This window comes from Canis lupus, chromosome 2 (genome assembly GCF_011100685.1).
Source record: "Canis lupus familiaris isolate Mischka breed German Shepherd chromosome 2, alternate assembly UU_Cfam_GSD_1.0, whole genome shotgun sequence".
NCBI lineage: Eukaryota > Metazoa > Chordata > Mammalia > Carnivora > Canidae > Canis > Canis lupus.
In genome coordinates, this window is record NC_049223.1 from 13,802,881 (window position 1) to 13,828,872 (window position 25,992).

Here is a 25,992-nt window from a genome sequence, read left to right on the forward strand (position 1 = left end):
GGCGAAACAAACCACACCGCACCGGGTTTGTGTTGGCTGCAGGCACCGGAAAACCTTGCTGATGGTACAAAGGGACGGCTTCACCATACTGGGAGCAGAATTAAGAAAAAGAAAAAAAGATGGCCAAAAAAAGGGGAAAAAAGAAGTTTACAATGTCTTAGTATGAGGATCCTTTTAATCCAAAGCTACCATCTTATGCACTGAAGGCCACTCTGAGGCAGTTTCCAATGTAACCCCCCCCCAGGGGGTTTAAGGCGGGGATGCTGGGCCTTCCATTCCAGGGTGCGTGTCCTGCAGTCCTGTGGGAAGGCCACGCTTCCTTAGGTGGGCCAGTGGCGTTCCTAAAAACAAGGGAGACAGTCTGTGGAGTTGGTTTGACCGGGAGAGAGACTGCCGCGGTGTCCCTCCCTGCCCTTGGCACCTGCGCTGCCCCGACCCGGGTGGCCACCCCGGCTTGGACCCCGGTGCCCGCAGACACCGACGGGGCAGTGGGGGCTTGCACACTTCTTGCCCACAGCTCGCTGGGTCTGCCCGGGCCACGGAGGGGATGGCTGTGCCCTCGACGCTGGGCTCCGTGGGACCCTCTGGGATTCGAAGCTTTCCATCTCCTCCAAGTCCCGTCTCTCGTCTTTCTACACTGATATCGTCGCTTACCCCTCAGTGGGACCCTGAGGAGACCATAGGTGGCAGGAGGAGGGCTCCCACGGAAGCTGCATGTGCTGGGCAGAAGAGGACGTGGGGCACGGAGGTCACGTGGTATGGGCTGGGCCTCTTACTTGGGGGCAGGGGTGAGACATTACATGGTCCCCGCAGGGCCCATTGGGCATCTGTGACATCATCCTGAGCCCCCCAGCCCTCACCTTCTGCAGCTCCTGCCTCACTCTTGTCATTGCTTCCCAGGGAGGCTGGGGGTTCCCCCAGGGCCCTGCACTGTCTGCGGCCGATGTCACATCTCGCTGCGCGGCTACCACGTCCTGCCCATCGTTGCCTTCACACCTCATCTCCTCGGTGTCACAGGGCCGTGCGCAGCTCTTCAGCTCCCAGGAAGGGAATAGCCTGTAGGAATCGCTTACTGTTTTTTTGTTTTGTTTTGTTTTTTGTTTTTGTATTGACTGACGCCCACCTTCTTCTGGAAAGCACTTAAGGTGACTCAGAAGGTATGTCAAATACCGCTAGATGGGATAAAGTACTTTCTGACTAAACGAGTTTTAGTTCTTTCCAGCTCTGAGAACGGGAGAGTTGACGTGTAGGAGATGCCTTCTCCGCAAAGGTGTACACAGAAATCTGAAGTAGAGGCCTAAAGAAGCAGTCCTGAGTCTGGAAGGAAGGCCCAGCACCTGGCACCTCTCGTTTGGCTGTGGGGCAGCTGAGAGTGCCTCCGAAGTCATGCCTGTAAATCTTTCTGACCCACTGGGGTGTGTGACACTTGGGGAGAAGCATGGTCGGCCACCTCTGTGTCGAAAGCTTGGGAGAGAAAGCCCACAGGAAGTGTGTGATAGAACTTCTGGCCTGATTTGTGCCCAGCCCTGGGGACCATTGTTCATAAAGTCTACAGGAGATGATAGCACACTTTCATCACTTACCCCTAGGCTAGGGGCCAGACGCTACTGCCTTCTAAGTCTTTTTAAATGTTTGTTGCATTTCATGGACCATCCAGTGTCTGTACTGGATTTTTTAGCACAGAAACAGACTCTGGTGAGTTTCTGCAGAAAAGGAATTTCATGGAAAAATGGCAGGTAGCTCACAGAATGTGTGGAAATCTGCAGATGCTGGAAATGGTGGGAGCAAGGATGGGGGTGGGTGGGTGGGTGGGTAGCAAGATGACCTTGTGGGAACTTGGTCCCGTTGATGCTGCTGACTCACCACCAAGCGGGTCCTTGCCCTTGCCACCCTGGAGTCACAAAACTGCCACTGCTATAGCCATTCCTCAGTGGCCTCAGCTCCTCCTCACTCCCTTGAGAATTAAGCCTGGGGGTTGCCTCTGTGAAGGCAACCCTTCATAGAGCCTGATGCAGGGCTCTATCCCAAATCAAAACTAGTGATTTGACTTTGTTTTCCTCTCTAGCTGTCCAGTTCCACTGCAGGCGGCCACCTCACCCTATAATCCTCGCAGTCCTTCACCCCTCGAACACCATTCTATGACAGGTCAGACCCAGCCCAGCCCCCTAAAGCCCTGCCCTCAGCGGGCACCTCATTTCCAGCAACCTCAGGTAATAGTTTAGCTTGCTATTTCCCCATTGTGGTTCATGATCCCATCCCTGAACGCTGGAATTGCTCTGCCCTTGGCCAAGTAACAATCTGGTCTCTTCCCCATTTCCCGTGGAGTCGGTGAGTGGCAATCGGCTTACAGTGAGCAATGCATCCCCTGCTAGACTGTCAACTCCAGGAAGGCAGGAAATGAAGAGATGATTGCAATAGCACTCTGCATCACAGAGCTATACTTAGGAAATTCTTCCCTGGGATTCTAAAATCTTCCATGTACAGCCAAGATCAGCCATCAAAGAATTGTGTATGTGTTTTTCAGGGAGCAGCAATATGGTAGGTGGGATCCTTTGTTCGCTCTTTGAGGCCAGAGAGTAACCAACCTCTAGTTGTAATCTTCCAGCCTATTGCTGTTTCAAATCAGTGATGAAGCAACAGGTGGGTCTGATTACCTGCATCTATCCATATGCTAACTTGGGGCGGGGGATCCAGAGCAGGGGCTTCTTCTTGCTTCCTCCTCAGTGAAGTGGATTCAAGTGGAAACCCTTAGAGCTTCATGCTAAGCTATGGCCTCTGAGTGGCTGAGGGAGGCCTCCAAAAGATTCAGGTTTGGGAATATTTGAAATAGCAATTATTTACAAGACATTGCTTTGAAAATTTTTTTAAGACTTTTTTTTTTTATTTAGAGAAAGAGAGCTTGTGTGAGCAAGGAGAGGGACAGAGGGAGAGAAAGAATCTCAAGCAGACTCCCAGCTGAGCATGGAGCCTGATGCAGGGCTCTATCCCATGACCCTGAGATCAGGACCTGAACCAAAACCAGGAGTCAGACGCTTAAACGACTGAGCCACCCAGGTGCCCTGCTTAGAAATTTTTACAGGTGAACAACGGACTGAAGTTTTTTGTTGAGTCTTTGTTGAGTGATTATCTCCGAGGCACCACCCAGAAATTGTCCAAACAAAATTCCCTCAGTTCTGAGCACACATTTCTCTATGAACTAACATGACAAATAGTGTTTCCTAGATTTGCTGGAGTCCAACTCTTTCTCGTTTCCGGGGACACCGGTGTGCCGAATACTACCCCGGGGGAAGTTATCACGTGATACTGTGTCTTGGAGAAGGCTGCCTGTTGGTAAAATGCATCATTGCATTTTAAGAGATGCTCTTAGTCCCGCCCTGAAAGGGGCCTTCAGATCTTCCCGTCCAGCTTCTTAACCTAAAGGGAAACAGGGAGTACTTAAGGCCCACGCTGGCCTAGAACTCTCCTTTGCCCCTCCAAGAACTCCCAGACTCTTGTTGCTGGTTCTGGCCAAGGAGATGGAGAAGTTAATGATTTGAACCTGAAGTCTGGAGGGTTCTCAGCACTTTCTGAGGATCATGGCTTCTCTCCTGACTGGACGTGTGTTCTCCCAATTGCTTCCCCCCATAATGTGCTAACGTTGCCTGGTTTTGAGGAGCTACACAGGCTCTCAGGACTTGGCAGGGCCCCCTGGTGCAGAGCCTGCCTCTGGCTGGGACCCACCTGTCCTCCTGCCTGGTTCTCAGATGCCCTGCTCAGGGTGGGGGGTAAGGAAGGAACTCTCCCTGCCCCCCCACCCCAGAGTGGGCAGGAGGCAGCCAGCAGGCCAGAAGCCGCACAGCTGGGACTCATTCAGGGCAAGCCTGGGGCCGGTAGGCCCAGCCCCAAGTGGAACCTCATTCTCTGTCAAGTGCCGGCCAACTCCATCTGCCCCACACCTTCTTCACACGGAATGTTCTTCTGGCTTCTTTGGAAAGTAACTTTACCCTAGCCCATCCAAGCTGAGGCAAGGATTTGAAACTTTAGCATAGGCCCATTGGGATGTAGGAACAAAAATTAAACAGCCCGAGATAGGATCCTTTTTACCCATTCCAACACTGATTACATGGCCTCCAGCTGGAATGTGGAGCATGTACCTCAGAGCACGTGCGGAAACAGCTGGAATTTATCAATGGACCCCATATTAACCCATTGGTTCCAGGAGGTGGGATTTCCTGATCCCCAAACACTAATTTTTGCACGTTTTTTGGTCTCTCCTTTCTGACTTTTGGGGAAGTGGGGAGCTTGTGGAGGCAAACAGGCCCCGTGGAGCAGCAGCACATCGCTCCTCCATTAGCTTCACATAGTGCACCGATTTCCCCAGAGAGAAAGTAAAACATGCTCTGGAAGGCCATTTGTTTACTGTTCCTTGCAGGTATGCTGAGGTCTCTGTGTTCCTGCCCCACGCTGTACCTTTGCCTGTGGCCTCTGGAAAATAAGGCCCGAAGCAACACTGACCTTCCTCACACCCTCCCTGAACGGATTCACTAGGCGTGAGGATGTTGGACCCGAGAGGCAACACCTCCCCACTCAGGAGGGGTGCTGGCAGCCCCGGAGCCAAGTCTGCTGGACCCCCAAGGGAGAGTCACGAGAGGCGCTGGTGCCTGGGCTGGTGGTGGGGTGCCAGGACACTCTGAAAGCAGTAGGCAACTTCTCACCGGCTTTCAGGATTGGCTTAATGCTTCTCTGGTCCCCGTCTTCAGAGCTGCTCGGAGCTCACCCCCCAGGAGCCTGCCAGGAGCGAGAGGAACTGAACTTCAGCGAGGCGGAAGGCGATCCCCACTCTGCCCAGGTGCTGCTTCCCCCGGGGCTCGGGGCTTGGCAGGCGCAGCACCCCAGTCTGCGCAGCCGAGGTGAGCCTGTGAGGCAGGAAGGCCCCCTCGTCCACTGCCAGGCCCGGGTCGCCCCCAGGCAACGTAGCTCCTGCTGCCTGCTCAAGCTCTTCTGCCTCTCAGGCCAGCGAAACTTCCCTGCAGAGATCACCACGTGGTAGGTACCTGGTGGTCCGGGTGGCTAGTGGCTGGTGGGTGAAGAGTGCTGGAACTTTCCCACGAGTTGCAAAGGTTCAGAACCCAGTGGCCGAGTCAGCACGTAGCCAGCACCTGTTTGCCCCCCTGGACCGCTGCTGCGCCCTCACCAAACACCCCGACGCTGCCTGGTGGGTCCCTGCCTCAGCCAGCAGATAGGAGGCCTCTGTTTTCAGTAAGCACATTGTTGGGGTGGAACTAGGCCCTGAGGCCCTCTGAACATTCTAGGCCCAGGGCGATGGGGGAGGGAACACAGAGGCCTCCCCATGGGCCTTGCAGGGCCAGAGGGGAGGGAACGATCTCTCAGTGCTCAGGACCTTTCCGAAACGGTGACCTGGCCTCTTAGGCTTTCGGTACCTGCTACCTGCGTGTGTGGGAAGGCAAGTCTGCAGACCAGGACTGAGGTGAACGCAGGGGGTGCCCCAGCTTCGGGCTGCAGGGAGGACAGCGGGGAGAGGCCAAAGGAGGAGCTCACACAGAAGGATGTGGGCAGGGGCGCTGGGTGGCTCAGTGGGTTGAGCATCTGCCTTCAGCTCAGGACATGATCATGGGTGTGGGATCGAGTCCCACATTGGGCTCCCCACAGGGAGCCTGCTTCTCCCTCTGCCTGTGTCTCTGCATGTATCTTATGAATAAATAAATACAATCCTTAAAAAAAAAAAAAAAAGGAGGTGGGCAGACGTGGCCAGTGAGCCCACAACAGAGGCCTCCAGGATATTCCAAATGCTGTGATGTGAGGGACCCAGGAAACAGCCCTGGGCTGCTCTCCAATCCAGAAGTATTGGTAGCATTTGTCAGAGCTGGGTGGTCTCCTAGCCTGTGAAGTGCAAATTCCCCCAGGGATGGGTGCACTGTCAAAAGTTTATGGACCCGTCTGCTCTAGGACCAGAGCTCTTGGGGTGCTGCTCAGCAGGAGGAGAGAAAGGGGAAAGAGGAGTCTTGCCGTATTTGGTTTCCTTTACAATTAGGCCCTGGGTGGCCCGGATGGCAAACGGTGAAGCAGTCTTTAAAAAAGTAAATAAGGAAGGATGCAAAAATAGCTAATAGTCTTCCCTCAGATGAACTCTTATTTACTTGCAAACACCCTAGAAGACGGTGCAGATTCATTTTAAAAACCTGGATGATTGTATACATAAACCACATCGTCTTTATCCATTCATCTTTCGATGGACACCGAGGCTCCTTCCACAGTTTGGCTATTGTGGACATTGCTGCTAGAAACATCGGGGTGTAGGTGTCCCGGCGTTTCACTGCATCTGTATCTTTGGGGTAAATCCCCAACAGTGCAATTGCTGGGTCGTAGGGCAGGTCTATTTTAACTCTTTGAGGAACCTCCACACAGTTTTCCAGAGTGGCTGCACCAGTTCACATTCCCAACAGTGTAAGAGGGTTCCCTTTCTCCACATCTTCTCCAACATTTGTGGTTTCCTGCCTTGTTAATCTTCCCCATTCTCACTGGTGTGAGGTGGTATCTCATTGTGGTTTTGATTTGTATTTCCCTGAAGGCAAGTGATGCAGAGCATTTTCTCATGTGCGTGTTGGCCATGTCTGTGTCTTCCTCTGTGAGATTTCTCTTCATGTCTTTTGCCCATTTCACGATTGGATTGTTTGTTTCTTTGCTGTTGAGTTTAATAAGTTCTTTATAGATCTTGGAAACTAGCCCTTTATCCGATACGTCATTTGCCAATATCTTCTCCCATTCTGTAGGTTGTCTTTGAGTTTTGTTGACTGTATCCTTCGCTGTGCAAAAGCTTCTTATCTTGATGAAGTCCCAATAGTTCATTTTTGCTTTTGTTTCTTTTGCCTTCGTGGATGGATCTTGCAAGAAGTTACTGTGGCCGAGTTCAAAAAGGGTGTTGCCTGTGTTCTCCTCTAGGATTTTGATGGAATCTTGTCTCACATTTAGATCTTTCATCCATTTTGAGTTTATCTTTGTGTCTGCTGCAAGAGAGTGGTCTAGGTTCATTCTTCTGCATGTGGATGTCCAACTTTCTCACCACCATTGAAGAGACTGTCTTTCTTCCAATGGATAGTCTTTCCTCCTTTATCGAATATTAGTTGACCATAAAGTTGAGGGTCCACTTCTGGGTTCTCTATTCTGTTCCATTGATCTATGTGTCTGTTTTTGTGCCAGTACCACACTGTCCTGATGACCGCAGCTTTGTAGTACAACCTGAAATCTGGCATTGTGATGCCCCCAGCTCTGGTTTTCTTTTTTAAAATTCCCCTGGCTATTCGGGGTCTTTTCTGATTCCACACAAATCTTAAAATAATCTGTTCTAACTCTCTGAAGAAAGTCCATGGTATTTTGATGGGGATTGCATTAAACGTGTAAATTGCCCTGGGTAACATTGACATTTTCACAATATTAATTCTGCCAATCCATGAGCATGGAATATTTTTCCATCTCTTTGTGTCTTCCTCAATTTCTTTCAGAAGTGTTCTGTAGTTTTTAGGGTCTCATTCATTTGGGGAATATAAATAATGGTGAAAGGGAATAAAAGGGAAGGGAGAAGAAATGGGTAGGAAATATCAGAAAGGGAGACAGAACATGAAGACTCCTAACTCTGGGAAACGAACTAGGGGTTGTGGAAGGGGAGGAGGGTGGGGGGTTGGGGTGAATGGGTGACGGGCACTGAGGGGGGCACTTGACGGGATGAGCACTGGGTGTTATTCTGTATGTTGGCAAATTGAACACCAATAAAAAATAAATTTATTATTAAAATAATAATAAATAAATCTCTTTCAAAAAAAAGAAAAAAAAAAAGAAAGGAAAGGTAGAGAGTATTGAATTTCTGATTAGGCCTGCTGCCTGGTGCTCATCAGCTCGGCTCTGAGTCCTCACGGGCTACAGATCATTTCTATGACTGGTGAATAAATGATCATTATCTACATAATACCCCCAGCAAAAGGGCGCCGCCTGCCGTGGCTCCGCGCCATCGGTCAGGGGTGGGGCATTTGTGGGCACAGCAGCGTCCTGCTCCATGCCGGCTCTGGGGCCTCCCTTTAGGGCTAGAGCTGAGGACACTGTGAGTGCAGACAGCGAGGGCTGCGTGGCCTGGCAGGTGGGCTGAGCTCCATGAGGGGCAGGAAGGGGAGTGGGGTGTCCTGCATGGCCTGGAGCTGGCACCAGGCCTGCTCCCAGCCACCCCGGCTCTGCGCAGCCTCGCCATACCCAGCGAGGAGGGCCCAGGCTCCCGGCCCCTTTTGGGAGGAGGAAACAAAAACCCTGGATGGCCTCTCGGTCCAGCAGACAGCAGGCTCTGCTGCTCTCAGGCCACCAGCTGGCGCCGCCGCCGAGGCAGGGCCTCAACTGAGTGGAGCTGGAGTGATGGGGGCCGCTTTCCTGTTGGGTGAGCTCGCTCCTTCCCCAATGCCAGTGTGTCCAGGCATCTTCTACTCCCCCTGGGCACCATCTCTGGACCCGGGACCCCTGTGGGGTCACGTAGGGCAGGCACGGAGCTGCAGTCACGTTTAATTTTCTGAAGCTGTCACATCTCAGCCTTTGGAAGACGCTGCCCCCTGGAGAAGGGATCTGGGCCTCACCTGCCTGGTCCCCCTCGTGTGCGCCAAATGGCTCCAGCTCCTGGGTCTGCAGCCGCTCCTGCATGGGCCTGGTGAGGTCAGCGGGGGCACCGCCAGCGCCCGGCCACCGCCCCGCGTTCTCCACCCTCCCGTCCTCGCTATGCAGCTGCAGCATTACCAGCGTCGGCCCGATTTACCAAGAAGGCACCGGGGCAGGCCTTCCAAAGGCCCACAAGAGCTCCCGGGCACCGGTCAGAGGCCCGCCCTAATTAAAAGCAGGGCTTCCCGTCCCCTGCGGCCCCCCTCCGCCCGCAGGCAGTCTCCTTCCTCTGGTTGTGTAATCTCTGTCCATCGCCAGGCACTTTCCATCGTATGTGACTTCACCGCGGACTTAAGGCTCCGTCAGGTCGGCAGGTGGGGACTGAGCCAGACGGTGCCCCACGGACCTGGACCTGGGACCTCGGCCTGCAGGGTGTTCTGGGCTCCGCCCCACGCGGCCGCTCCCCGGGCGGGCGGGGGGCGCCCTCTGCCGGCGCTCAGCCGACATTGCGCCGAGCGGCGGGCCTCGCGGGCGCGCGCCAGGCCACCTGCACCTGTGGACGGAAACTGGGTGTTCTCCTAGCACCCCGAAGGAGCTGCTAATAGGAAATCAAGACAGAAGGTGACCCGCTGGTCATACTTCATTTGTAACGCCCACTCGCCGAAGCTGACTTTACCCCAACATTCTGTGTTGATGCGCCACGTCTGTGTACAGTTTAGGTGTGTTCTAGGAGCCGCCTATATGAACACCACACCTTCTTAACCATTCATCTGTCAAATGGAATATTCCTCAGCCATCAGGAGGGACAAATACCTACCATTTGCCTCCACGTGGATGGAACTGGAGGGAATTATGCTGAGTGAAATAGGTCAATTGGAGAAGTCAATTGGAGAAGTGAAATCAGTCAATCATATGGTTTCATTCATATGTGGACTATAAGAAATAGTGAAAGAGAAAGAAGGGAAACTAGGTGGGGAAGTATCAGAGAGGGAGACAAGCCATGAGAGACTCCTAACTCTGGGAAACAAAAAAAGGGGAATGGGGTGACTGGGCACTGAGGATGGCACTTGATGGGATGAGCATTGGGTGTTATAGGTTGGCAAATTGAATTTAAATAAAATTTTGAAAAAGGAGCTGCATAGCCTATATGGCCTGTGGCACAACTTCCCACAAGCCCCAGTGAGCTTCGTCATGTCAGGTCAGTGTTCAGTTTGCTCCTTCACTCAGAGAGCTCCCTGAGATCCCGTGTGGAACACAGAGCTCTGCCCATAGCAACGGCAAGTATTTCTGAATCAATGTGTGAACAACTCTATGAATGACTCACTGGGTGGTTGGTTGCTAAGTGGGAGAAAGGTCTGGTCACTGAAATATCAAAAAAAAAATTTGTTTTGAAAGTGTGCTCTCCTACAGCCTGCCAGGCCAGTCACCGTTTTCTCTCACAAGTTGTCTGACCTGGCAGTTCACGTGCCGACGACCTAGGAGCACTGTTGGAGCTCTGTCGACAGTCCAGCAGAATTTGGAAGCTGGAAATTCTTAAGAACGTCTTCGTGGATACACATCATGTTGAAAATTCTCACAGGTAGACTGAGATACAGGCAGATAAGCATCAAGTCAGGCCACGCAGAATAAAAATAGACCAATGACCCAAAGGGGGCTTTTTTTTTTTGGTTGCCTCTTGGGGCGGATTTCCTGAGCAGTAGGAGTGTGAAGCATTTGCCCCTTGCCTCAGGAAATCCTGAGTCCCCAGATGGCGGTTAGAGCAAACACCTCTGTAACCTCCCCCTCAGAACCAGGAAGAGGCCTAATCAAAGACCTGTCGCTGGTCTTTGGAAAGCTGGGGGGGATGAGGACAATGGCTTCTGTGGTAATTGGCCGGCCTTAAGGGGAAGTCATCTGCCACAACCTCTGAGTGCAGTGAGGCTCAGAGCTGCCGCCTGGCCTGGGTTTGTGCTGGGTGGCCAGGTGGCCACCTCCTTCTTGTGGAGGTTTCTGTATGCAGCACCTTCCTGTCATGATGGTCAGCTCTCACAGGCTGGTTGTCGGAATTGCTGCTAGTGACCAGGGAAGGCCCCTCTTCTAGGCCATGGAGACCCTTTTGTCCCATCCCAGATAGATGTCCTCACGTTAGCCTGTGGGCACCCTCCTGTGACCCCGTTGTCCTGCCCCATGAGGACCACCTTGCTAAGCCCTGTGTTGTCATTAGGTCTGGCTCCCTGAGGCCTGGGTCCTCCCTCCATGCCCATCCCCACAATGGGCTGCTCTGTCCTCCTGGTGCCCCTGGCAGGTCTCTGCTTTGCCTTTCATTCCCTTGGCAGCTGCACCTCACCTAGTGTTCCCTCTGACCAGTCTCCCCTTTGGCCACATTCTGTCTCCTCCATTCATCTGTCTTTGTCTAATTGGAACCTTGTTGCAAATGCCCCCTTTTCTCAGCTCTCATGGCACTTAAATGTCAGGCAGAACCTGCTGGTGTTTCTGTCTCTGTGACTCTGCACTAAATCCTCTGAGGAGGGGACCATGATGGAGGACAGACAGGTCCCCTGCAGGCTTCGGCCTCTGGCTCCGGGCTCCTCCTTAGCCCCTGACAAATCACTCCTCCCCGCCCCCCCCAGGGGCTCCCAACTAGGGGGTGGTTTTGCAATGTCTGGGGGCGGTTGTGCAATGTCTGGAGACAGTTTCTGTTCGTCCCCAGTAGGATGGCACTCTGGTTCCTGTTGTGCCAAGGCCAGGGATGCTGCTACACCTCCTTGGTGCCCAGGGCAGGCCCTCTAGCAGAAGATTATCTGGCCTCAAATGTCAATAGTACCAAAAAGTGAGAAATGCTGCTTGGCCTTTGGTCCCCTTGTCCTGTAAAGGAGGAAGGTGGTGAACAAATCAACTGAGATGGCGTGTGTGACAACAGGCAAACTGTAAAGGCTGTTTCTGTTCTGCTCTCTCCCCCCACCACTCAATGTTTCCTCCCTTGAGGTAGGGACAATGGAGGATGACAGCCAGTGGATTATCTCATTTGGTCTTCGTGGACACCAACCAAGTGGCCACTAGGATGGTCCCTGCCTTCCAGGTGAGAAAGCGGATGCTTGCAGGCCCAAGGAGGCCACCAAGGGCACACACTCATGGCGCAGCACTCAGGGACTTTGGAGCCTGCACTCTAACCATTGGTCATGTCACCTCAAGACAATACAGGGTGGCAGTCATGCAGCTGAGACACAATAAATCCTTGCAGATTAATTCAATATGGAGCCCACACTCAGACTGACCACTGTTCTCAGAAGACATGTAGCCCCTGTGCACGTTACCAATGCACCTGTTTATGCAGCTGGCAGATTGAATCAACAGCTGGGGCCCCCGGCAGCCTTCTCTCTGGAGGCAACAGTGCTGTCACCCAAGGTTGTTGACCAAGATCTTGCAGGACTGGGCGGGACAGTGTGACATCCACAGCATGACTGTCCCATGAGTGATGACTTGTTCTCCACTGAGAAGGATTTTAATCTCCAGGGAGAGGTTACCATGTTCCTTGCGGGGAACACATGTCCACGAAGATGGAAGGCCTAGCGTCAACTGTCTGCCATCCACCTATCAGTTCATAGTTGACCATTGTCTTCCTGTCATGATCTGGCCAGCTCTGAAGAACAAAGTTCCTCATCACCATTCATTGTTTCCTTTTTGATTTTCCATTTGGGAAGCACAAGATTAAATTTGTATCTGGAAATCTCTTTCTAAGGTTCTCCTCTGAAAACAAGTCTGAGATTAGCAATGGTTCTTCTTATGCCCTGGGCACTAAAGCCTGTGACACTAATGGCATTAATATAATTTTCTGAACAACATGCAGGAGGCAACATGGTCCTTCTGGTAGGATGAACATCAGTCCAATAAGAAGGTGACATATTGCCCGTTACCCTGTAAATAGAACGGGCCACATCAATTTCTCTTCTGCCTGTGAATGATGACCAGTTTATCAAGTAAGTATACAATGAATAATGATTTCCATGGGGACAACAGCTCTTATGATAAAGTATTACTGCTCTAGCTGCATTATTATAAACAGCATCCAATTTATGGAGTTAGGAAACAGATACATTTCTCAGAAATGTGTCACTGTTATCTAGAACCAGCCATAAAATCTAGGCTGTCATGTATTTTCTGGCGGCAAACTTTAAGCAATTAATATTCTGATAACACAGTCTTGATCACAAGCCCAATTTAGAAATTAGTGATTCAATATGATGACTACATCCCAGGGCTGGAGCTTGCTGTGGCCAAATGTGAATAGCCAAATGTGACAAACCTTATACAGCTTTTTCAGACAGAAGGAAATGTTTCAGACATTGGGGGTTTTTGGTGAATTTCAAATGAGACACCTTCACCTTAGGAAAGGGCTACAGTCTTGCTGGCCTTCCCGAGGAAGATGAGTCACTGGTATTTTCCTCCATCAAATACCATGGCTGTTCCCTAGTCAGTGATATGGAGGAGGCACAGACATGCCCAAATGGACATGCCACTGTGATGCAAGGCAGGGTCTCCATACCACTGTCCCCAGGAGAGCTTAGATGGCACCCCTGTTTTCCCCCCAGCTCAGAGAAGCCACACAAAACTGCAAGGACCCCAGACGAGAACTAGGAGACATGAAATGGTGGGAGCATAAAGCTTGGGGTAAGATTTTTTTTAAAGATTATTTATATATGTATTTATTCATGAGAGACACAGGCAGAGACATAGGCAGAGGGAGAAGCAGGCTCTCTGCAGGGAGCCCAATGTGAAACTGAATCCCAAGACCCTGAGAGCACGACCTGAGCCAAAGGCAGACGCAACCACTGAGCCACCCAGGTGTCCCTTGGAGTAAGATTTGAAAATACAACCCTTTAGAGTTTAGAGCCAATGCCTCCAGAAACTGAGTGGAAAGGGTGACAAGAGTTCGGGATATTGTCACTGACCAATCAGTCATTTTAAATATATGGGCAAGGCCATGTTTGGAATTTTAACTCCTTTTATGTCAGCAAAAGAGTTTTGCTAAATGTCCTACCATTTAGTTTGCAAAACCTAATTCAGCATTTGGTTCACATTGAGATGTGTTATTTGTTCCCCTGGTCATTTCAGAAGGCTGTCTTTTGTTTATCTCTAAGCTACCCAGGATGGTGACAGATCCCAAAGATGAATTTCATTGTGTTGAACATGGCCCATTGCATTTAAAATGAGAGCCAAGAAGAAACCACCCCTCACTGATGGTAAGTGTCTGGGGAAAGGAACTGTCTGTCCTACATATTCTCGTGAGGGTGCACACTGTGATGTTATGAAACTTGGGGAAGACAGTTTGGCAATAAATAGCAAAAACTATGTCCTTTGACCCAGTCATTTCACTTTCAGGAGTTTATCCTAACGGAAAGAGTTGGTGGGGAGATGCTGAGGTGAGCATTGCTTGTGCTTACAAATGTCCGCCATAAGGTTATTGGTTAAGTAGCTGTTGGGACATCCATGCCATATAATGATGCACAGCCATAAAAATTGTGTTATGGAACATGTAATGGGAATATTATTCAATGTAACGAGTCATTTAAAAAGTAGACTATATTATAAGATCTCAATTTTCTATTAAAAAGAATATATTCTAGATGGTTGAGGGAGAAGAGTCCCTAATATGTTAACAGTGATGGTCTCTGTTGAGTGAAAGAGTGATTTTCGATTGTTTTCTTTATGCTTTTCTGAATAGTCTATAATAATCATACATTGGGCTTGTTATCGGAGGAAAAGAAATAATGTCAGTATTGAAGAACATTAGGCAACAATATGACTGTTGAAAAACAGCACCCATCCTATAAAGACTATAATAATTTATATGATATACAATAGTATAGCCTATGAGACCATCTTATACTCTGAGATGCTATTAGTCATGAGGGGATGGGTTGCGGTAACTATTTTTTTTAATTTTATTGAAGTATAATTGACATAAAGTAATATATTAGTTTCAGGTCTGCAATATCGTGATCCAAGATTTATATAAATTACAAAATAATCACCATAGTAAGTCTACTTCCCACCTATCCCCATACAGAATCAATACAATACTATTGTCTATACTCCCCAGGCTGTACTTTACATCCCCCTGACTTCTTTTATAGCTGCAAATTTATACCTCATGACAACCCCTTCATCTATTTTGCCCACCCTTTTCAACCCCTCTTCTCTGGCAACCTGAGTCTGATTTTGTTTTGTTTATTCATTTGATTTTTAGATTGCATATATAAGTGAAGTCACATGGTATTTGTCTTTCTCTTTCTGACTTACTTCACTTAGCATGATATCCTCTAGGCCCATCCATATTGTCACAAATGCAAAACCTCATTCTTTTTTAATGGTTGAGTAATGTTCTGTTGTATATATACCACGTCTTGATCCATTCATCCATTGATGGACACTTCTGTTGCTTTCATATCTTGGCTCTTGTCAGTAACATTGCAATAAATATGGAACTGTATATATCTTTTTGAGTTGCTGTTTTTGTTTTCTTTGGATATACCCACTGTCTAGTTCCATTTTTAACTTTTTGAGGAACTTCTGTACTATTTTCCATAATGGCTGCACCAATTTACAGTCCTACCAGCAGTGCACCAGGGTTCCCTGTTCCCCACATCCTCACCAACACTTGTTATTTATTTTTTTGATAATAGCTATTCTGACAGATGTGCTGATACATAATTATATTTCCCTGATGATTACTGATACTGAGCATCTTTTCATTTTGGCTATCTGTATGTCTTCTTTAGAAAAATATCTGTTTAGATCTTATGCTCATTTTTAATTGGCTTTTTAAATTATTTTTTTGCTATTGAGTTGCATAAGGTCTTTATATATTTTGGATATTAACCCCTTATCAGATTTATGATTGGCAAATGTTTTCTCCTATTCTATGGGAATGCTTTTTGTTTTGTTCATAGTTCTTTTGCAATGTAAAAGCTTTTTAATTTGATACAGTCTCATTTGTTTATTTTTGCTTTTGTTGCCCTTGCCTATAGGATTAGGTTCAAAAAATATCACTAAGACTGGTATCAAGGAGCTTACTGCTTATGTTTCCTTCTAGGAGTTTTATGGTTTCAAGTCCTATATTCAAGTCTAACCCATTTTGAGTTTATTTTTGTGTATGGTATAAGAAAGTGATTCAGTTTCCTTTTTTTGCGTATGGCTGGCCAGTTGTGGTGTTTTCCCAATACCATTTATTGAAGACATTGTTCCCCATTGTATAGTCTTTTCTCCTTTGTTATAGATTAATTGATCATATATGTGTACATTTATTTCTGGGGCTCTCTATTCTGTTCTATTGACCAAAGTATCTATTTTTGTGCAATTACCATACTGTTTTGATTATCATAGCTTTCTAGTATAGCTTAAAATCAGGGAGAATGATACCTCCAGCTTTGTTCTTCTTTCTGAAGATTGCTTTGGTTACTCAGTGTTTGTGTGTGTGTGTGTGTGTGTGTGTGTGTGTATGTGTGGTTTCATGTAAATTTTAATATCTGTTATAGTTGTATGAAAAATGCCATTGGTATTTTGATAGGAATTACACTGAATTTGTAGATTGCTTTGGCCAATATGGACATTTTAACAATATTAATCCTTCCAATCATAAGTATGGAATATCTTTTCATTTGTTTGTGTCTTGTCTGATTTCTTTCATCAGTGTCTTACAATTCTCAGAGTATAGTTCTTTCATCAAGTTGGTTACATATATTCCTAGGGAATTCTTTTTCATACAATTGAGAATGGGATTGTCTTCTTAATTATTTTTCTTATAGCTCATTATTAGTGCATAAAAATACAACTGCTTTTATAAATTAATTTTGTGTCTTACAGCTTTCTTGAATTAGTTTATCAGTTTTAACAGGGTTATTTTTTGTCTTTAGCATTTTTAAATATATAGTACCATGTCATCTGCAAATAGGGACAGTTTTACTTCTTCCCTACAAATTTGGATGCCCCCCCCTTTTTTTTTTCTTGCCAAATTGCTATGGCTAGAACTTCCAATACTGTGTGGAATAAAAAGGGCAAGAGTGAGCATCCTTGTCTTGTTCCTGATCTTGGGAAAAACTTTTAGCTTTTCACTGTGACTATGATAGCTGTGGGTTTATCACATATAACCTTTATTATGTTGAGATATATTTCTCCTCTACCTGCTTTGTTGGGAGTTTTTTAAATCATAAATGGATGTTGAATGCTTGTCAAATACTTTTATGCATGAATTGAAATGATCGTATGATTTTCACCCTTGTTAATGTGTAGATCATGTAGATTGCTTTGTAGGAGGTGGACCATCCTTGCATCTCTGGAATTAGTCTCATTTGATCATGGTGTATGATTTTTTTAATGTATTGCTGAATTGATTTGCTAATATCTTGTTGATGATTTTTTGCATCTATGTTCATCAAGGATATTGACCTATAATTTTTTGTGTGTATGTGTGGCATCTTTGTCTGGATTTGATATCAGGGTAATGCTGACCTGGTAAAATGAGTTTGGAAGTGTTCCCTTCTCTTCAATTACTTTGGAGTCATTTGAGGATAGTACTAATTCTTTGAATGTTTGGTAGAATTCACCAGTGAAACTGGCTGGTCCTGGACTTTCGTTTGTTGGAAGTTTTTTGATTACTGATTCAATCTCATTATTAATAATTGGTCTATTCAGGTTTTCTATTTCTTCATAATTAAGTATCAGAAGACTGTGTTTCTAGGAATGTATCCATTTCTTCTAGGTTGCCCAATTTTTTGGTGTGTAATTTGTTCAAAGTAGCTACTTTCTTTGTATTTCTGTGGTATCAGTTATAACTTCTCTTTCATTTGTGATTTTATTTGGGTGTTCTCTCTTTTTCTTGATGCGTCTAGCTTAAAGTTTGTCAACTATCTTTTCAAAGAACTAGCTCTTAATTTCATTAATCTTTTCTATTGTTTGTTTGGTTTTTGTCCTTGTTTCATTTATTTCCACTCTTATCTTTATTATTTCCTTCCTTCTACTGACCTCTTTTTTCTAGTTCCTTTAAGTGTAAATAAAGTTAGATTATTTGAGATGTTTTTGTTTATTCCTTAAGGTAGGCTCATATGGCTATGAACTTTCCTCTTAGAACTGTCCTTGCTGGGTCCCATAACTTTTGGAATATTGTGGTTCCATTTTTATTTGACTCAAAATATTTTTTTATTTTAGAATTAATTTCTTCATTGACCCATTGGTTATTTAGTCTTCATGTGTTTTTCCCATTTTTCTTCTTATAATTGATTTCTAGTTTCCTACTATTATGATTGGAAAAGTTGCTTGGTATGACTTCAATCTTCTTAAATTCGTTGAGACTTGTTTTGTGGCCTAACACATGATCTGCCCTAAAGAATATCTGTGTGCACTTGAAGAATGCGTATTCTGCTGCTTTTGGATGGAATCTTACATAAATATCTATTAAGTCCCTCTGGCCTAATGTGTCATTGAAGGCTGATGTTTTCTTATTTATTTTTTTGTCTGAATGAGATATTCATTGATGTAAGTGGGGCATTAAAGTCCCCTATGATGATTATATTGCTATTAATTTCTCCCTTTATATCTGTCAGTATTGTTTTATATATTTCACTGCTCCTACTTGGGGTGCATAAATATTTACAAATATTTTATCCTGTTGGATTTACCCCCTTATCATTATGTCACCCCTTTTTTGTCTTTCGTTACAGTCTTTGTCTTAAAGTCTATTTTGCTTGATAGTAAGTATTGCTGTCCTAGCTTTCTTTTCATTTCCATTTGCGTGGAATTTCTTTCTCCATCCCTTCAGCTTCAGTCTGTGTGTCTTTAGCTCTGAAGCAAGTCTCTGGTAGGCAGAATATGTATGGGTCATAGTTGTTGGGTTTTTTGTTTTGTTTTGTTTTTTGTCCATTCAGCCACCCTATGTCTTTTGATTGGGAACTTAGTCTATTTACATTTAAATTACTTATTGATAGCCTTAAACTTAATTGCCATTTTGTTGGTTGGTTTCTGGTTGTTTTGTAGCTTTTCTCTGTTTCTTTCTTCTTCTCTTGCTCTCTTCCCCTGTGGTTTGATGACTTTTTTTAGTGTTATGTTTAGGTTTCTTTCTAATTATTATTATTATTTTTGTATCTATTATAGGTTTCTGGTTTCCGGTTACCATGGAGTTTGTATATAATTACCTATTTATATTGCAGCCTACTTTGATAGTCACTTCAGTTTGATTGTATTCTAAAAGCACTACATTTTTATTCTCCACCCCATGTTATATGTTTTTGTCATATTTTACATATTTGTATTTTGTGCATCCCTCACCCAATTATTGTAGTTATAGTTTTTACTACCTTTTTCTTTTAACTTTCATACTAGCTTAATAAGAGATTGATCTACAACCTTTACCATATTTGCCTTTACCAGTGAGATTTTTTCTTTCACATATTTTATTTCTAGTTATGACCTTTACTTTTTAGCTTAAAGAGGTCCCTTTAATAATTCTTGTAAGGCTAGGTTAGTGATGATAAACTCCCTTAGCTTTTTCTTGTCTGGGAAACTCTTTATCTCTCCTTCAATTCTGAATAATTACCTTGCCAGGGAGAGTGTGCTTGGTTGGAAGTCTTTTTCATTTATATATATCATATATATGTCATGTTTCTCTCTTCTAACCTATAAAGTTTCTGCTGAAAAACCTGATAGTCTTATGGGGTTTCCTTGTATGTAACCAGTTGTCTTTCTCTTGCTGCTTTTAAGATTCTCTCTTTATTTTTAACTTTTGAGATTATTAATTATAATGTGTCTTGGTGTGGAACTCCTTGGATTCATCTTGTTTGGGACTCTGTGATTCCTGGACTTGCTTGTCTGTTTTCTTACCTAGGTTAGAGAAGTTTTCAGCCAATATCTTTTCTAGTAAGTGTCCCGCCCCTTTTCTCTCTTTCTTCTCCATCAGGAGAATAATAATGTGCTTGTTGTTTTCATCCCACAGATTCCTTAAGCTATCCTTATTTTCTAAATTCTTTTTTTTTTTTCTTTTTGTTGTTCTGTTTGGGTAATTTCCACTGTCTTGTCTTCCAGGCCATTGATATATTCTGTATCATCTAGTCTGCTGTTGAATACTTGTAGTGTATTTCTTGGTACAGTTATTGTAGTCTTCCAGCTCTGTAATTTTCCTGTTTGGTACTTTCTTATTTTTTTTCTCTCTATATTGATAGCCTCACTATGATCATCTATTCTTCTCTTGAGTTTGGTGAACATCTTTATGGTCATTAATTTGAATTCTTTATCAGGTATATTTACCAGGTAAATTACTTATCTCCATTTTATTAAGGGTTTTTTTTCTGAGATTTTATCTTGTTCCTTTATTTGGAATAGTTTCTTGTTTCTTCATTTGCTTGACTGTGTTTCTGTGTGTTATGTGAAACAGCTCTCTCTCTCTCTCTCTCTGTCACGAAGGGGTACTCTGTGTAGGAGATGAACCTTATTCTTTAATCTTGCCTTGGTTGTCTCTCCACGTTTTTCAGACTCTTGGGGCTCAGAAATGCAAAACCCTTCACCCCCTGACTTGAGCCTAGGGCTTAAAGGGCATCCCCTATGTGGGTTGTGGTTCCTGTTGCCTCTGGTAGTGTCATGTGAGCAGTGCAGGGCTGCTCAGCTGCTGGTATGGTGGTGCTGTCCCGGCAGTACAGGTTGGAGGCATGCTGTTTGCCTAGGACTGTCAGGTGGTTAGGGTGAGGGTATAAAAATGGCACTGCCAGTACAGCATCAGCATCAGCACTAGCACCAGCAAAGTAAAGGTAGCCCATAAAAATGGCATCTGCCACAGAGTGCAAACTCGAGAAAGAGTACCAACAGATTTCTTGGGGGGAGTGCCAACAGACTTTTGCTTGGGGGACTTTTTAGCAGTTCTGTTTCTGATCAGATGATCTTGTGGAGAACCAGTAAGAGAGGAGTCTGGCCTGGGGAGCTTGAGCTAGTGATCTGCATCCATCTAGTTGGTGGTTCCATGAGACTCAGTGCTAAGCCTACAAGTTTCCCCAGACAGAAGCCTTGGCAGGCGGAGGATCAACTGTCCTTGTCTAGGACCACACATATCCATCCACATGTGTGTGTTCTTGCCAGCCAGAGTCTATCCAAGTGTGTGTGCATGCACATGCATGCAAGCATGTGTGCCCGCCATTTTCCCGACCATGAGGGCCCTCCTTTGTTTTGGCACCAGGACCGGTAAACCCAGGAGGAGGCAGCTGTCAGTGCCACTGCTTCATTCTCTGTATCTTAATAAACAGTGATTTCCTCTTTTCTTGGTATTGAGTGCTCAGTTCCTTAGAACCGTGGGGCTTGTTTAGGGGGATATGTGGTCGTATTATGCCCCTGCCAACCAGATCCCTTCAGTGTTTCTCAACAAAGGTGGTATTGGCATTAGAGCAAGAAAAATTTTTGTGGCATGGGCTTGACCCAACATTGAAGCATAGGTAGTTTCCCTGGCCTTCCAGGGAATACCAGTAGGATGCTTTCTGGCCCCATGATAAAAATAAAAAATAAAAATAAAAAATAAAAAAAAAATTGCCCTTGCCACTCTTCTAAAGCTGATGCAGCAGACTTTCTGAAATCAGAGGTTTACTCTCCAAATAGAATTGGATTAATTCTCAAAGCCTTTGGACCTGACTCTTCTCTTAGTCTGTGACCTTTTCTCTAGGACAATGGCTTTGAATAACCACACATGTGCATGATGGCTTTCTCATTTGTTATTCCCAGCTTTATGATACCTTCTATCTCAGATAAGAATCTATCCCTGTGAATATGTGGAACTTGTGGCCTTGACCTATTTTGTGATGTCATAAATCTCTGATTGTTAAAGGATGTGTCATGACCCAAATATTTTTAACTCATTCATTCATTCAATCATATTTGTTGAGAACCTACTACTGTGTTGAGGTTCTGGGATGCAGAGAAATCAATCAAGCGATCACATTAATACTATGAAATTGCAAATTGAGATTCCTGCTCTCAGGAAATGAAAGAATAAGGTTAAAGGGGAATTTAGTTATAAAGGAACCACCTAGACCAAGCAGTCAGAGAAGGCTTTTAGTAAAATGATGCTAGAGCAGAGATCCAAGGGTCATGCAAAGGCTAGCTAGATGAAGGGGTGGGTTGTCGTGGCATTTGATCATTCTAGATGCAAGAAACAGCATGTATAAAGGCCTATTGGAAAGAATCACTGGGCGGGGATTAGACAAGCCAGTATGGCTGAAGCACGGAGAACAGGGGCATTTGAATAGAGGCCTTGTAGGCTTGTTAGGTAATTGGTTTTTATTTTAAGAGCAATGGGAAAAAAAAAAAAAAAAAAAAAAAAAAAAAAAGAGCAATGGGAAGCCTTTGGTGGACTTTAAACAGGGAGTACTAGGATCAGCCATGCTTTTTGGAAAGATCCTTATAGATGCAGAGTTAGAATCAGGTTGGAAGAGAATCTGACTGGATCCAAAGAGGTGGCCACTATAGTTATCCAGGTAAAGGATAAAGATAGCCTGGATGAGGGAGGCAGCAGTGAGGGTGGTGAGCAGTGCATGGATTTATAGATACTCAGGAAACAAAATGGTTGGTTCTTGGTGATGCATGGCTTGGGTGGTGAGAATAGAGGAAATAAGGATGACTTAGTTTCTTGCTTGTGTCATTTGAAAAATGACTGTTGATGCCATTTACTGATGTGGAAACTCAGGAGGAATCAAGTGGGGCTGGCAGCCAGGTCTGGGAAAAAAAACATGAGTTCACTTTTGGACAATTTGAGTTTGAAGTGTCTCAAACAATTTGAGGAGAAGTCAAATAGGGAAATGCCTGGGGGAGGTGAGGGCTGGTTACAGGGTGAGGACCAGAGAAGATACCCAATATTGGGCTTGCAGACCTTTGTGAATATTTATTTCTGTCATATTTTTCCTTTCTTGAGGGTTCTAGAAGATGCTGGGGTGGCCTTCCAATGTGATAAGTGGTAAGAGGTGCTTGACAGTCTCTCTGGCATTTCTTAAGAAAACAAAAAAAGAACTTGCACTCCTCTTTACAGATTGTATTCAAAGTGAGATTGAAAATAATATTTTGTGGGTATCTAGGTGGCTCAGTGGTTGAGCATCTGCCTTTGATGCTCAGGTCGTGATCCCAGGGTCCTGGGATTGAGTCCTGCATCAGGGTCCCCACAGGGAGCCTGCTTTTCATCTGCCTGTGTCTCTGCCTCTCTCTGTGTGCCTCTCATGAATAAATAAATAACATCTTTTTTTAAAAAGTAATATTTTGTCCTTTGAAAACCTGAGATGTAGCACAACACATACATAATCTAGGATCTTTTAATGAGCCAGCAATATTAATGAATTAAGAACTCAAGTTTTAGGGGGAAAAAGTGTTTAGAAGCATTATGACTGGTTAGGATTCCCTAAAGTGCCCTAATGACCCTGGCTGGAGGGAAAATGGGGCTTAACTCTTATGATATGAGATGAAGGCCTATGTGTATCTTCAGGAAGGTTCTGAAAGACCCTGCCTGGAGTCTCTCCTTAATGAGACTGTGCTGTGATATCTCCCTCCCTTCTGAGGATGCTCTCTGGTCACTGTGAAAATGTAGATGGTGGTATCTTTTTTCCAATGCCATCAATCAGTTCTCTGGTTCTTCCAATGCAACTGGATGAACAATTCAATGAGATTCTGACACTGTCTACCCAGAGTTAGGGCAAATCCTACAAGGTAAGGGCTTATTGCCTCAGGACTGCCCCTACTTTAGACAATAGCCACAAGGCCTAGGCTTCCCATGCTTCAGAGCAACCAGCTATAAATCAAGGATTCTTGTGATGATTTTCTACAACACTTCACATAACACAGAAACACAATTTATATATATATTTTTACTTTATTGTAAAGGATACAAATGAATAGCCAGATGAATAAATGTATAAGTCAAGGTCCAGAAGGGTCTCGAGCACAGGAACCTCTGTGCCTGTAGAATTGGGGTGTGCTCCCCTCCTGCCACACAGATGTGTTCCCCAGCCTAGAAGCTCCCTGAACTCCATGCTACTGGGAACTTTATGGAGGCTTCCTCACATAGACATGATTGATTTGACTCAATCTTCAGTCCTAGCCCCCTTCCCAGAGGTTGAGGGGAAGGGCCGAAAGTTCCAGGCTTCTAATCAAGGTCTAACCTGGCAACTTGCCCCATCCTGAAGCTGTCTAGGGTAACATCCAGAGTTGTCTCACTAGAACAAAAGATGCTCCTATCATCCAGGAAATTCCAAGAGAGATAGGAGCTCTGTTGTCAGGAACCAGGGACAAAGACCAAAGGGTAGAACAAAAGACAATCACTCGTATCACTCAGGAAATTCCAAGGGTGTAGGAGCTCTGTGATAGGAACCATATATATATTTCTCATTATACTACAGGTGGCTAGTGCACCCTGGAGGTGCTGCTTGGGTAGGGCTATTCCTGTGGGATTTTTAGAGGCCATTTGCAGCAAGGCCTCAGCAGGAACTGCTTCTTGTTGCCCTTACCTACCTTGAGCACCACCCCTACTGACTGGAAGAGGAAGACCCCTCTGATGCATGAACCACCAGTGACCTTCCTGGGCTGGGACAGAAAACCCAATTACAAGCAGTTGAGGACTTGCTGGCAGGGGAGAAAGTGTGGGATGGGGAGGAGGCTGTTTTCATGCCACAGGTTTGTGTCTCTGGTGTATGGTTGTTCCACTAAGATGGTAGCTCTTCCATCACAGGCTTGTTTTCAACCAGAAAAATAAGGTAATTCTCACCACTCATGGGGTTTCTAATCTGAGCAAACATATACACACATGATTGCTAATTCTCAAACCCTGGAGGGAGACATCACCTTCCCTCATTTTATACATGAGTAACAGAAGTTTTTAGAGATTTGAAAACTTGCTCCAGGCTCACAGGTAGGTGGCAGAGGCTGAATTCAAACCCACATCTGTCAGGTGCCCCTGTCTGTTCTAGGACATTTCATGATACCTTCAGGTTCATGTTAATGAGGACAAATGAGACCCAAGAGTTAATCCCTGGAGGCTGGCCAGACCCAAACAACAGCTGGTAACTTAGCCCATAAAGTGGATCAGGGAGATGAGAGCCCCAAAATGTCTGAGCGATTTGGTTCAGGATCAGCAGCAACCTCTGCTCACCTGGCAAGACGGAGGTGAATTTCCTCTACTCTTTCCTAGCTCATTCTGGTGCCTCTGGGACCCTATTTGGAAGCTCCCGTGTGTCTTCATGAAAGCCAACTTTGCAGCCAAGAGAGCCCTGACCTGGGTCCCTTTTCCGCAGGACACAGCCAGTCAGGATGGTGGCCCTCGCCAGACCCCGGTTCCCCACTGCGTGCAGGTATCTGGGCAGGACCCAGGTGAGAACTTGGTGGTAAATCCATCAGCTGGTGTAGACAGGCCTTATCATTTAATATACAAATAGCTTTCCCTTAGAGAAAGGGGCCGCCCCATGGTCTTCCCCACCCACTTCTCATCCTGCCCTTAATAGCACTTAACTCACTTTCTTTGGCCCAAGAGACTGGTGGGGGAGGGGAGCCCCACTGTCCCACTGAGGGCAAGTCTGCTCCTTTACTCCGACTCACAAATGCTTCCACTTTGGCTCGCGCCCCAGCCGGCCTCTCTGGGAGCCTCCGCAGCCCCCCACCCCCACCCCGCGCCCGCCCCCTGCTGCGAATTCCTCGGCCCCGGGTACTTGGGGGGGGGGGGGCGAGGCTGACGGATGAGCACTGCACTGCACTTCTGCACTTTAAACTACTTCCTTCCTTCCAGATTCCTTCGTGACCTCTGGGGGCGACCTTACAGATGTTCCCCCATCACGGCCGACGGTGTGCACCGCCATCTGGCCGCTTCCTTCTGGAAACGTTGGTTTGGGCGGCGCATGTCCTCCGTGTCTGGCCGTCAGCGGCCGTGGCCGGGCCTGCTGAGACATTAGGGGCCGGGCCGGGCCGGGCAGGGCTGGGCAGGGCGGGGCAGGGCGGGGCAGGGCTGGGCAGGGCTGGGCAGGGCGGGGCAGGGCTGCTGGAAGTGGCGCCCCCCCCCCCCGCCCCCCGCCGCCCGCACTTTTGCATTTAATCACCCCCGCTTCGCTGTGTGACTGCTTCCTGGGGATGTGTCCTGCCTCGTCAGAGGCGGGCGGTTGGTTTCTCCTTTGGCGAACCCCTCCCTGCCCTGGGGCTGCCCCCCCCCCCCCCGCCCCCGCCCCCCGCAGGCCCGCGTGCGGCCTGTTCTCACAGCGACCCTGGGCGGCGGGGCCTGGCGCCTCCTTCTGTAAACGGGGGGACCGGCCCTGAAAGCCCCAGGGCCCCTTCCCCAGCAGGGGGCCCGGGGAGAGGCGGGTGCAGCGCTGACCTCCGCCACGAGACCCCACT

At 46.5% G+C, this 25,992-nt stretch overlaps 1 long non-coding RNA gene across 1 annotated transcript; it reads left to right on the forward strand.

Annotated features, from left to right (window-relative positions):
* The first annotated feature begins 4,003 nt into the window (after window positions 1-4,003).
* On the forward strand, window positions 4,004-25,511 carry LOC111091376. Its single transcript, XR_005354938.1, has 4 exons — window positions 4,004-5,025; window positions 13,746-13,847; window positions 24,803-24,981; window positions 25,394-25,511. It is a non-coding gene; the product is annotated as an uncharacterized LOC111091376 (long non-coding RNA).
* Window positions 25,512-25,992: the final 481 nt, after the last annotated feature.